Genomic DNA, 12,152 nt, shown 5'->3' on the forward strand with positions numbered 1-12,152 from the left:
TGGAGGTGAGCCCGACTATTTCTAGCCGGTACCGCTCGACCTCACGCACCAGCTCAGGCTCTTTCCCCCCCAGCGAGGTGACATTCCATGTCCCCATGGCTATAGTCACCATCCGGGGATTGGGCCGCCGGGGCCCCCGCCCACGACTGCCACCCATATCCCACTGCACCGGCCCCTTCTGAGCCCACGGGAGGGCGGGCCCACGTTGCTCGTTCGGGCTGCGCCCGGCCGGGTCCTGTGGGCACAGACCCAGCCACCAGGTGCTCGCCTGCGAGCCCCAACCCCAGGCCTGGCTCCAAGGTGGGGCCCCGGTGACGCCGATCCGGGCGATGTGCACGTCCTCGTTGTTCTTTCTGTCATCAGGGGCGAGTGAACCGGGGGCGAGTGAACCGATCTTAGTCTGACCCGTCACCTAGGACCTGTTTGCCAATTTTACAATCCTTGTAACAAATTCTGAAAAATAGTGACATTCAGGAGAATGTGTTGAAAAGTGCAAGACATTGTGGTTCTTCAAGTCGTGTAGTGGAAATTCTCCTTTGTGAGGGAGAGAGTTCCTAAGTCTCTGAAGAATTTCAGACTTCGGCCAGCACTGCTTCAGTAGCAGCTGCTACAGCCTTGTGGTATGCAACCATATCTCACTGTGTTGTGGACATTCTTTTTGAATAGTATCCCACAGGTCGTTTATCACCATGTGACTGAGTTAGAATTTTCTGTCACAAAACTCATTACATTCAGAAAAACAAAAAGATTTTAAAATGTGGGAGTGTCTGGTAGCCCTAGGCAAAAGGAACTCGATAAAGCTTGTTTTAAGTCAGTTAAAGCTTTCTCTGCGTCAGGAGTCCAAGTCAAAAAGTCAGTCATGGCCAAATGTGTACCCCCATATGTGATGTCATATAGGGGTTGGGAGATCTCCACAATTGTATCAAATCCATGGACAGCAATAGCCTGCTAAATTCAATAAGGCCATCGTTTTTTGTTTTTATTATTTTCATTCGCAGATTTTTTGAAACATCCAAGATTGTGGATGTAATCGGGACACAATTCACGACCTTCCGGAGTAAAATAACGCATTTCATCTTAAAAAGAATTTGCAACTTTTCCTTTAAAAATTTAGGATCTTTTTCTGCCAGAAAACAAAAAATGGAAACACTGTCTCAGTTTGACAATGCTCCTGCATAGGAAAACATATGCACAAACATTGTCAACTACTGAAAAGTGTATTAATACACAATGGCTACTAATGCTAAATGCTCAGTTTTACTGTAATCCAAAGTGAAATTGGAGAAGAAAACCCTATGGCATCTGCATCCAAGTATAACATTTTACCATTGATAGTGAAAGCAACCCAGAACTGTGAGTCAGGATGAACAGGAATGCTAGAATATGCATTTGTTAAATCAATAACTAAAAAACCCAGTCTGATAGAATGTTTAACATTAGTGTTAGAACATCTGCTGGATGCTGACCAGCTTCATTTATGACCCTAAGGTGTTTTAATGATCTCCACCCCCCATTTGGTTTCCTTCCAGGCAAGCAGGGGGAGGTACATGGTGAGATTTAGGAAGTCAACAATGGCACCTTAATTTATGGTAGGCTGAATGACAAAAGTATTGACTTCAACAGCTTTAGGGAATTTTGCATCTTTTATATCCCCAAAAATTTAACTTGCTTTCAGCCCTCAAGTTATTGTTAGTGTTAGAGGCAAATTTCTTAGTCTTTAGCAGTCAATCAGTGTTTCTGTGTGTGTGTGTGTGTGTGTGTGTAGGTGTGTGTGTGTGTCTCATCATTACTTGTGTCTAATTGTGCTCATGTCTACGTGCTTGTTCAAATGCTCTAACCTGCCTCCTCAATTTTATGGCTTCAGCAAGTTCCTGTGATAAAGCATGTGGCCAGGATCCCCTCGACTCCTCCCCCTCTCCTTGATAGGGGTCAGCATGTGGCCAGGATCTTGACTTCTTCCTCTCTCCTCGATAAGAGTCGGGGGTAGCGCAATCAAATGACAGATGTCAAACGCCTTCACACCTGTAGCACTTGCGTCTGTCAGTATCATGGTACCTCCTTTGAAATGATCTGTGTGGCCCCGCTCGCCTCCATCCTCTGCTCCTCATGCCACTGTTGGTCTGATGGGACTGCCGTTTTTGTCCTGGTTCCTGCTGGTTATCTCTCTGATAATACATCATCTGAGCAGATTGAAGTTTCTTTGTTTAAAAATCCAAGTCTGTTTGATTTCTTTCTGCGTGCAAAACGTTTGTGCATACAGTTGTCATGGGCTCCGTTTCCCAGCCCACACAGGTAGTCATGACACAGTTCTTCAAGCCCAGATGGAGATCATTAATCACATCAGTTTTTAACAGATCACTGTGTGCCACAGGTGTTAACAAGGCAGGTGGTAATAGTAGAGATTGCACATGGAGGAGGCAGATTTCTTTCTCTTTCCCTACATTTCTTATACCTTTCACTCTTACACGAACCTTCTTCCTCTATTTCTTCCTCTTTTCTTTCCTCTGCTGTCTGTTTTATCATTAATCCTGCTAATGATTTTACTTTTTTAATTTCTGCTTCTCTTTCCCACTTTTGGAAAGCTTGCCAGTCAATACCTTTCTTCCCTACTTTCTTTTTCTTTTCTTCCAACATAACTCTACACCTTTCTAAACATTCTGTGCTTAATGTACCTTTAATTGGAAACACCCCCTAAGTTATATGGTGCCAAAGTGGAACATCCTTAAACAGAGTTTTTCCCCATTTTTCTGCCATTATTTTAGCAGGACCTGAAAGAGGGTCATCTAGAATTTCTAATTTCCCCATTTTGTTCCCCATAATTTCAGTGATTCACAGCCTCGCACTGCGTTGTTCGGTATTTAAGTTTATTTTATTTTTTTTTTCTCTCTCTCTCTACTTTTTTCTCGATTTTACCCAAAACCACACAGGTATTACAAGGGAAATAAAGAGACGCTCCTCATTGAGCCCTTTAACTCAAAACATTCTGTAAACACACAGCTTTATATGGAATGACGTCTCTTCACGCGGACATTTTTATCACCCACGACCACACAGGTTTTACATAGGGGAATATGACTTTCAACCACACAGGCATTACAAAAGTCAACCTAGGCTTTTAGAATTGAGCAAATGATTCAAAACGCTGTACTCACTTATTCGGTGGAGCGTCCATTGTCCGCCACCCGCGCCTGGCTTCAGGTGGGATCCTGTCCTCCGTTTGTCGGAGCGGAACTTTCCCTGCCGGCAGTTCCCTTCAGTTCAGGCGCAGGCGACAGTCAGCGGAACGTCCATCTCCATCCTTGTCGCCAAAATGTAGTGGAAATTCTCTTTTGTGAGGTAGAGAGTTGCTAAGTCTCTGAAGAATTTCAGACTTCGGTGTATGAATCAGATCTCTTTAATAACACGCAGCATGGAGAAGAAGGCAAAGCGTTCTCTCTCGAACTCTGAATTGTTACCCATTAAGTACGAAACAGAGAGGAGGTTACCTTCATTTACAGCAGTCATAAAACATCTTCTTTACAGAATAATGACTCTTTGATATTTGGGTGTATCCTGTCTTCCCAGGACAGTGACCCTTTGATGTAACAGATGGGACAGCAAATGTCATCTTATCTAAACTTGTGTATCTTCTCATGTGGGGATGTTCCCCCTCAAAGATTTTGTGTTGGAGAGCGATCACAGTTTCAGCAACTTGAACTCAGGACAGGAGCATTCCCTGGTAGAACAAAACGGCAACATCAGTTGGACGTTGAAGAAGCATTGGCTAGTAACACCCATAGCCACAGAGTTAAAAGGCATTGTGCAATTACTCAAAGATTGAATCATTTTCATGTTACAACAGGTTACCCACCTGATGTACTGCATGATTTGCTTGAGGGTATTGTACCTGTAGAATTAGCATTGTGTTTAGATATGCTGATAAAGAAAAAGTATTTCTCTCTTGAAGAGCTGAATAGAATAATCAAACAGTTCCCATGTAAGTGGATAGGACAAATTGTCCCCTAGGTATACCACCAACCTTTGCCTTCCGCAAAACCATTGGTGGTAACGCACATGCAAATTGGTGCTTACTGAGGCTGCTTCCACTTATGGTTGGCTCCAAAGTACAGGAAGAGGAACAGGCATGGCAGTTGCTAATGACTCTCAAAGACGTTGTTGAGTTGGTTATGTCACCTACCCACACAGATGAAAGCACTTAGATAGCCTTATTGCTGAGCATAGACGTACATTTTTCAGTTTTTTTTTCCACAAGGGAAATTAATCCCAAAACACCATTTTGTAGAGCATTACTCGTAGCTCATTAAAGCATTTGGCCCACTAGTGTCCTTATGGACGATGAGGTTTGAAGCTAAGCATCGCTTCTTTAAGAAAATAGTGAGACAGACTTGCTGCTTCCGTAACATTCTGAAGTCTATGGCAAAAAAACACAAGTCCATGATTGCATACCATCTCCATGGTTCAAATGACAAAAAACCTGCTGTCTCTGTGTCAAAGATGTCGAGAGTTCTATTAGAGGTTGTAAATAAGAACATACAAGAATTTCTATCCCAGAGATTTCCTGAGGAGACGATGGTTCATTTGACAAACCAAGTAAAAGTTCAGGGCACCAGTTAAAGTACTGGCATGATGTTGATGTTTGGCTCCACTGGTGGGTTGCCTGACTTTGCTGAAATACTGCAAATCATCATTGTTCGTGACAGCTTAGCGTTTGTATTGAAATTGCAAAGTGCATGGTACAGTGTGCATTTTAGATGTTTCAAGTTGGAGTCCACAAGTATAGTCAAAGTAATTGAGCAGTCACGACTCACTGATGTATACCCATTGGCCACCTATGCAGTGGAAGGCGTTCGAATGGTTTCTCTGAAGCACCACATCTGCTTGTCAAACTAGGTAAAGTATAACTTTGAATTGTGTGAAACAGGATTGTACCTTAGTTAAAGATGAAACTATTTGTTGATTAATTGATTAGTTGTCATCATCACTATCAAATGAATTGCCAAGTATTTTGATAATCAATTACTCATTTTGAGCCTTTATTTTATATATATATTTTTTTTTAAGGAAAATGTCAAAATTCTCTGATTCCAGCTCCTAGAATGTGAATATCTATCTATCTATCTATCTATCTATCTATCTATCTATCTATCTATCCATCTATCTATCTATCTATCTATCTTTTCTGGTTTCTTTAGTCCTTGATGACGGTAAACTGAATATCTTTGTGTTGTGGACAAAACAAGACATTTGAGCATGTCATGTTGGACATTGGTCAATAAAATGTCAGACAATGGTGAAAAATGTCACAGTATCTCAAACAACTAATCACTTAACCAAGAAGATCAACAGATTAATTGATAATCAAAATAATCGTCAGTTGCAGCCCTAGCCTTATTTAAATATGGTATACACTTTCTGATCTGTCTAGAGCATGCATTAATAATAGGCCCTTGTAGGGAAATATATTAATTGCTCTTGTCTTTGTTTTCTCCTGCAGTTCTGCTTACCAAAAGCTGTGTTATTATGTGTTATGTGTTTACGTGTTATTATTAAAGAAACTAAAGTTCACAAATTAACCCTACCAGATGGAATCCCTAGCACTGTTGACAAACTTTTAGCAGCTGAACAGGATCATATTCAACTCCAAGGGAGTTTTACTGTCATGTACATGGACAAAGATATTGAGTTCTTCACTCTAATGTCAACAGATGTGGTGTCACTGAATCAGTCTTTCCAGGACGACACTTCCTCAGTTAGTTCATCCGACACCATCATTTTAGCACACTCCCCAGAGTATCGATCAGAACCATGGCCAACTACTTTTGTGATACCCACATTTTCATACAATGTCGAAATGCCCCTTCAAGCAGCAAATAAGGCTTATGAAAGGGTATGGCTCACTCCTTCAGAATCCAAGCATGAACTCTGACATACTTGAGAAACTTGCTGAAGCAATATTCCACTACACTGCCTATCCCACTGGTCTTCAAATACTGGCAGTTGTAGAAGCTCTGATAAAAAAAGCATCCATGCCTTAGGGAGCCTGGAACCTCATTTTCAGGCACATATGGGTGGCAGCAGCTTCTTAAGTACAAGATGGCTAATTACTGTTCTAAAATGAGAAGGTGTGAAGTACCTTGTCCTGAGCTTGATATCAACTCCTTGAAAAGGAAACCCCCTGGTGAGAGAAATCCTGCAAAAAACAGCGAGAGACCAAAGAGAGCAGAGGTGAGCTACCTTCCTCCACATCCAAGTGGAGAAACTAGTGACAGTCTGGAGATGGAAAGACAGGAGTTTCTTAACAAGGTAAAGAAGAACAACAACACTAAAGTGATTCAAGAAAAATACAAAACGTTCTCCTATCGAAGGCTTGAGGTTGTAAGTGGTAGTCCAGCTGCTGATGACTTCAAAGAGCGATGGCCTGCTTTGTTTTGTGAAACTGAGGTACACTGTAAAATTTTTCCCTGTAAATTTACAGTAAATTACTGGCTACTAGTTGCATTACTTTCACAGTAGTTTTACAGTAATTTATTGTGAATATTTCACAGTAATTTACTGTACATGTTTCACAATAATGTACTGTAAATATTTTACAGTAAAATACAATGCATCTACAGCTGTATACTGTAACTCATGCCCATGGAATTACTGTGATATAGCAGTATGTATCTGTGGAATTACAATATTTTGCTGTATGTAAATTACAGTAATTGCCTGTATTTTTAAAATTTTTACTGTAAAAGTAATGCAACCAGTAGCCAGTAATTTACTGTAAATTTACAGCTTAAATAATACTGTAACATATTGCAAATTTGACTTGTTACCTGTGATTTTACCACACAAACATGCTTTGGATTTGCTAAATTAAAAGTCAAAACAAGAACAAAGAAAACAAAGACAATACTCATTTTAATTTTTTAATAATTATAAAACTATCATATTCAACAATTTACAAGAGCTGTCTCTGAACATAAACATGAACATGAATTTTCATTTCTAAAGAGCAGATTCAGCTATTAAGTGCTGATTCATTCCCTGTCTAATGTCAATATTGATACCAGTATTGATGTGTTACATGGCTGGGGTAGTTATGTTATCAGGTTACAAATCAAAATCATACTTTGGTATCACCAACTGAATCTATGAATCAATCAATCAATATTAAATCGAATCAATATCAAATTGTGATTAATAGATAGCAGGAAATTGGTTACCATACTCAACCCACACGTCAATTTACAACTCTAAACATATACAGTATAAACAATACAGTATAAACAATTTACAACAATTTACATGTACAATATGAACATTCTTACGCCAACTACGTAACAATTTCATATTTACATTGACCACTCAAAGTTAACAAGTTTAATTTGGAGCGTGCTCACGTGTCGATTGATGCCTCCACACTTCTTTGAATTTGAGCCCATCTCAGGGTTAATGCCCAAGAAGCACCTGTAAACAATAAAGCAAAGACAACTTTCAGTTTCACAGATTTAATATTGCATTGTTTATCCAAGGCACATGCAGTGGTGCCCCTTCTTCTTTAACTAAATCCGACCTACACCAAAAAAATTAGTATTGAAAGCCAAGCACGCTGACAGTTTTTGTATAGCTTCAGCCTTTAAAAAAGTCAAAATGCTGCCCGGTGCAAATTTACATAAGCAGTTAACAAGTAGCTCAGCTGATGTTAGCAAACAGTCCAGATTGTGAACTTAAATTTACACCCTGCTAAAAATATGACACTGGACATGTCGGGATACATACATTTAACAAATACAATCAATCTATATAGAGATCTCTGATTAAAAGCAGCTTTCCATTGATGTGAGCATCAATGTGCAAGTTAGTGTGTATGTATGTTATGTTGACAGTCCGTTTGCTCAAGTCAGCTGGGTGGAAAAAGTGGTTTGCAGCATGCTCTGCAAAGAAATGACTCTCGTGTCAATTATTTTGTAATAGGCAACTATAAAACAAATAGAATTCACCAATCTCATATTTACTGTATACTGAAGATCGGATGATTTGGATTGATGGCTGATCTATCGGGGCTTCCTCAGTGATACAGTTCCAAACCAAATTTTAGTCAGATACTAACTACTGGTGCACTACTGCTTAAGCTCAGATTCAGAAAAAAATATATAATATTATATATAAAATATTGGGGGGAAAAAAATGTCAAGAGACCAATAAACAAGATATGTGAAATGATCATGTAGTGACTTTTTTGTTCATTTTTAAAATAACTACATGCAGCTCGAAATATCAATATAAAATCCAGATATCAACAGTACCTTGGACAATCAAGCAGGGGGTGCTTGGTAATATCACTGTCCTCTGCACATCAGTGGCTGTGGCACACGGCTGTAAAATAAGAAATAACATAGCATTGTAGCGTATTCAACATGGTGCATAAAAGACGTGTCACTGGTTCTAATGATTTAGAGGTTAATCAGAGCAAATGTTATGTGTCAACATATGAATGAATGCGATTAAATTACTGACTATAGGCTTAATTTGATCCAAATGTCATTTGCTAGTTTGATGAGACATTCAGTGGTGGATCAAAGTACCACTTGATTTTCTCAGATTATTTACAGTTCTATGTGCTATTTTTACCTCAACATCCTGCTCCAGGGATCACTGTCCTTGTTTAAACTGCCTCTGAAAAAGAATGGAGAGCAATTAGTGACAGATCATATACTTTAAGATGGAAAGATTAGTAGTCAGTCAAATACTCATGCATATCCCTCTCATCGATATGACCACCAAATGAAAGCATATGATTTGAGCTTTCCAAAGATATAAGTTACTTCTCTGTGAGGCAAAGCTTCGTGGAGAAAAACTGCTTTGTAATAACTTAGTTGCTGCAGCTGGAGGCTAACGTTAGCTTTCTTTAGCTTTGACTTTCGCTAATTCGCGGCGAAAACATCGCGTATTCTCGGTCAAATAACTCACACACTATGCCTCCTAACGACATGTGGAGACGAATAGATGAAAACACACAATTTGAATTTTAATAATTATAATAATTATCTTAAGCTCTTACTAAGAATAATGCTAAATGTTTATTTTAAGCACTATTTATACGTGAAATATTAAGTAAATGCATATGAACCTACCCGTGATTGCCTGTCTTCGGCTCCTGATTCATACTTTCAGCTTGAATTAACATGAAATAATTAAGTGTAATTCAAAAAATGTTCTGCTTAATCTATTTACAGTTATAAATTGAATTACATAAAATATCTATTTTTTGTATTATAGTTCATTTCAGTAATAAAAAAACACATTTTGTGTTTGTCTCTATGTTCTGGTCAACTCTGTTACCTCTGTTATAAAACTGCAAAAAAACTCTCCAAAGCCTTCAAATAAAAAGCATGTGACCTGCTACCAGTGATGTCACTTCCTCTTGCTGGAAACATGCTAGCAGTGAGGTCTATCATGCTTCTTCTCTCATTATTTTGTATAAAATGTTCATGATACACTAAGAGTAGATTAATTATTTGTCAAATCTGTTGCTGTGATATTGCAGTGAATCTCTCATTCAATTTTTAAAAAACGGAGATATGATGAATATCCATAAAATTCTGATTTTAGACATGATAAATGATAGCTGGTTTGAGATTAGCACATGGAGTTAAGGCACAAAATGATGTAAAACATCAACTCTGTTACAGTCAACTCTGTTAATGGTTTTAAAAAATTGAACGATAACAGAGCTGACGATGAGTAACAGAGCTAAATGTTCTCAATCACATTTAAGTATTTTGCATTATTTTACATTTATTATGGATTTTGGGTCATTTTACTGTAAAGGGAACATTTATGGTAAACATTACAGGTTAATGAAATTGGATAATTTCTGTTACAGATGAAGTTTTCAACAGCAGAAAGGCAACGACAATACAGGTTACGGCGAGATGCCAACCCTGTAAGGAAGACAGAAAATTTGCAAAAAAACAGAAATAGATGCAACAGTGGCTGATCTGGATGAAAGGGAGAAAAGGTACAAGTGCAGGTATTGGAGAGAGAGGCCCAGTGAGGTGCAGAGCAAGACGGAAAAGACTAGTAGAGATAGAGAATGTGCATTTACAAAAATGTGCATAGTTCACCTTTAATTATGAATACCTATTTCTTGAAAAAATCTAACTTACTGAGGAGTGTACCTTTTAAAATATAGGTAGAAGATATGTTGTGGTATCTCTTTGATGATGTCCTCAGAGTTATCACACAACCAACCTTAGTGATGGCACGTCATGTAAGAATAGACAAAAGAATTTGCTAATGACTGAGTAGACATACCCAGGGCGTGAGGGAGTTAGTGTGGTGAGGTTGTCAATGGCTGTTTGACTGGTTAGTGTGCTTGCCTATGGTCTGGACAGGTTGGGTTTTATTCCTAACTATCTGTCAGAAACATTTTGAAAACTGTTTTACTTTCCAGATCAGTGATACCTGAGACCTATGCAGTTATTATTCATGTTCTGGAAATTCTGTAATCAATGTATCTTTACATGTAATTAAATAGTTGTTTTTCCATTTAGAAATGGTTTTAAAAGTTTTAGTCAGGCAGAAAATGTTGTTGATTTTGATCTTTTAACTGAGGGTAGTCAACTCTGTTATTCATATCAACTCTGTTACCATCAATGTCAACTCTGTTTGTTTAGGGTTTTTGCTTTTAAAATTACCATTAGATAGGTCTAAGTGTTTATTGTTAAAATATTAATCAGAAGCTGTGTCATAACTAACATTCCTACCACATGAAATTTCAAAGCATTTAAGACATTTTTAATGCTGTGTTGAGTTAAAATGCCTACTGTCTTGGCAACATTTCTGTTGAATGTGTTGATATTTGTACACCAAAACAAAAAGTCTCAGTCTTATTAGACTAAAGGCTGAATTAATGGATGCAGAGACAAAAGTTGTCTTAGGAGAGACAGGATTTTGAATTCTAGCACATTTGTTTATTACATATATTTGACCCAATTTGTCCCAAACAGAGTTGACAGATTTTTCAGTTTCTACATCGCTTTTCAGATTAAATATTTAAAATCTTACATGTTTAAGATCAGCAAATACTTAACATGTTAACTTTAAAGTGTATTCTATAAGATTACAAAAAGTTTAATGAAAAAAATTAATCCTATTTTTAGTTTTCTTCCACACTTGAAATGTATCCGCAATTCTGGAATGGCCCATAAGTTACTTGTCTATGAGGCAAAGCTTTGCGGAGAAAAACGGCTTTGAAATGACTTAGTTGTTGCAGCTGGAGGCTAACGTTAGCTTACTTTAACTTTGACTTTTGCTAATTCGCGGCGAAAACATCGCGTATTCTCGGTCAAATAACTCACACACTATGCCTCCTAACAACATGTGGAGACGAATAGATGAAAACATACAATTTGAACTTTCCAAAGATATAAGTTACTTCTCTATGAGGCAAAGCTTTGCGGAGAAAAACGGCTTTGAAATGACTTAACAGCCAAAAAAGTGGAGCATAAAGTGACGTTACCTTGATCCAAAGATCGTTCACTTACTAACATTAACTCACACAACTAATATAAAGTTGTTACAAGCTGCCTAAAATGTAATGATGTTAACCTTACCTTCGAGCTCTTCTATCGGTGTGTGTCAGGTCGTAACATCATCCACCATGGATGTATGTAAGACAACAGTATCTTATCCACCCGTATCCACCTGACGTCTCTTCTTGGTCCCACAATGCAGTGCGGTTCAAGCGCGATTCAAATTTTACAATAATTTGTTGTGTTATCACAGAGGATGGTTTGACTACAGTATTTTACAGTGGAATATTACAGTAAAATTTTGTTAAAACCTGGCATCAGTTTTTTTTTTACAGTAATTTACTAGACTTCACAGAAAATTCTAAATTACAGTATTATATTGTGATTATTACAGTTAAAGCCTGTAAAGTGATAATACAGTAAATTATTGTGAAATATTACAGTAAAATATTGTTAAATTCTGGTAACATTTTACAGTGTAGGTGAATCAATAAAGTCATAAAAACTTGCACACCTGCTCCACTGGGCAGTAACAATTTGTTTTTATGATATATATTATGTTGTACTGTTCATGATTGAACACATGATATAAATAAACCTGAAATTCACTTCTCTCAAAGTTAAGCC

General features: G+C 38.0%; 1 long non-coding RNA gene across 1 annotated transcript; it reads right to left on the bottom strand.

The window, feature by feature from the left end:
• Positions 1–6,859: 6,859 nt before the first annotated feature.
• LOC115573000 (uncharacterized) lies at positions 6,860–11,951 on the bottom strand. The gene is made up of 4 exons (XR_003982198.1): positions 11,607–11,951; positions 8,620–8,664; positions 8,295–8,364; positions 6,860–7,455 (listed from the first exon to the last, which is right to left on the bottom strand). It is a non-coding gene; the product is annotated as an uncharacterized LOC115573000 (long non-coding RNA).
• Positions 11,952–12,152: the final 201 nt, after the last annotated feature.

Source organism: Sparus aurata, chromosome 21, assembly GCF_900880675.1.
Source record: "Sparus aurata chromosome 21, fSpaAur1.1, whole genome shotgun sequence".
NCBI lineage: Eukaryota > Metazoa > Chordata > Actinopteri > Spariformes > Sparidae > Sparus > Sparus aurata.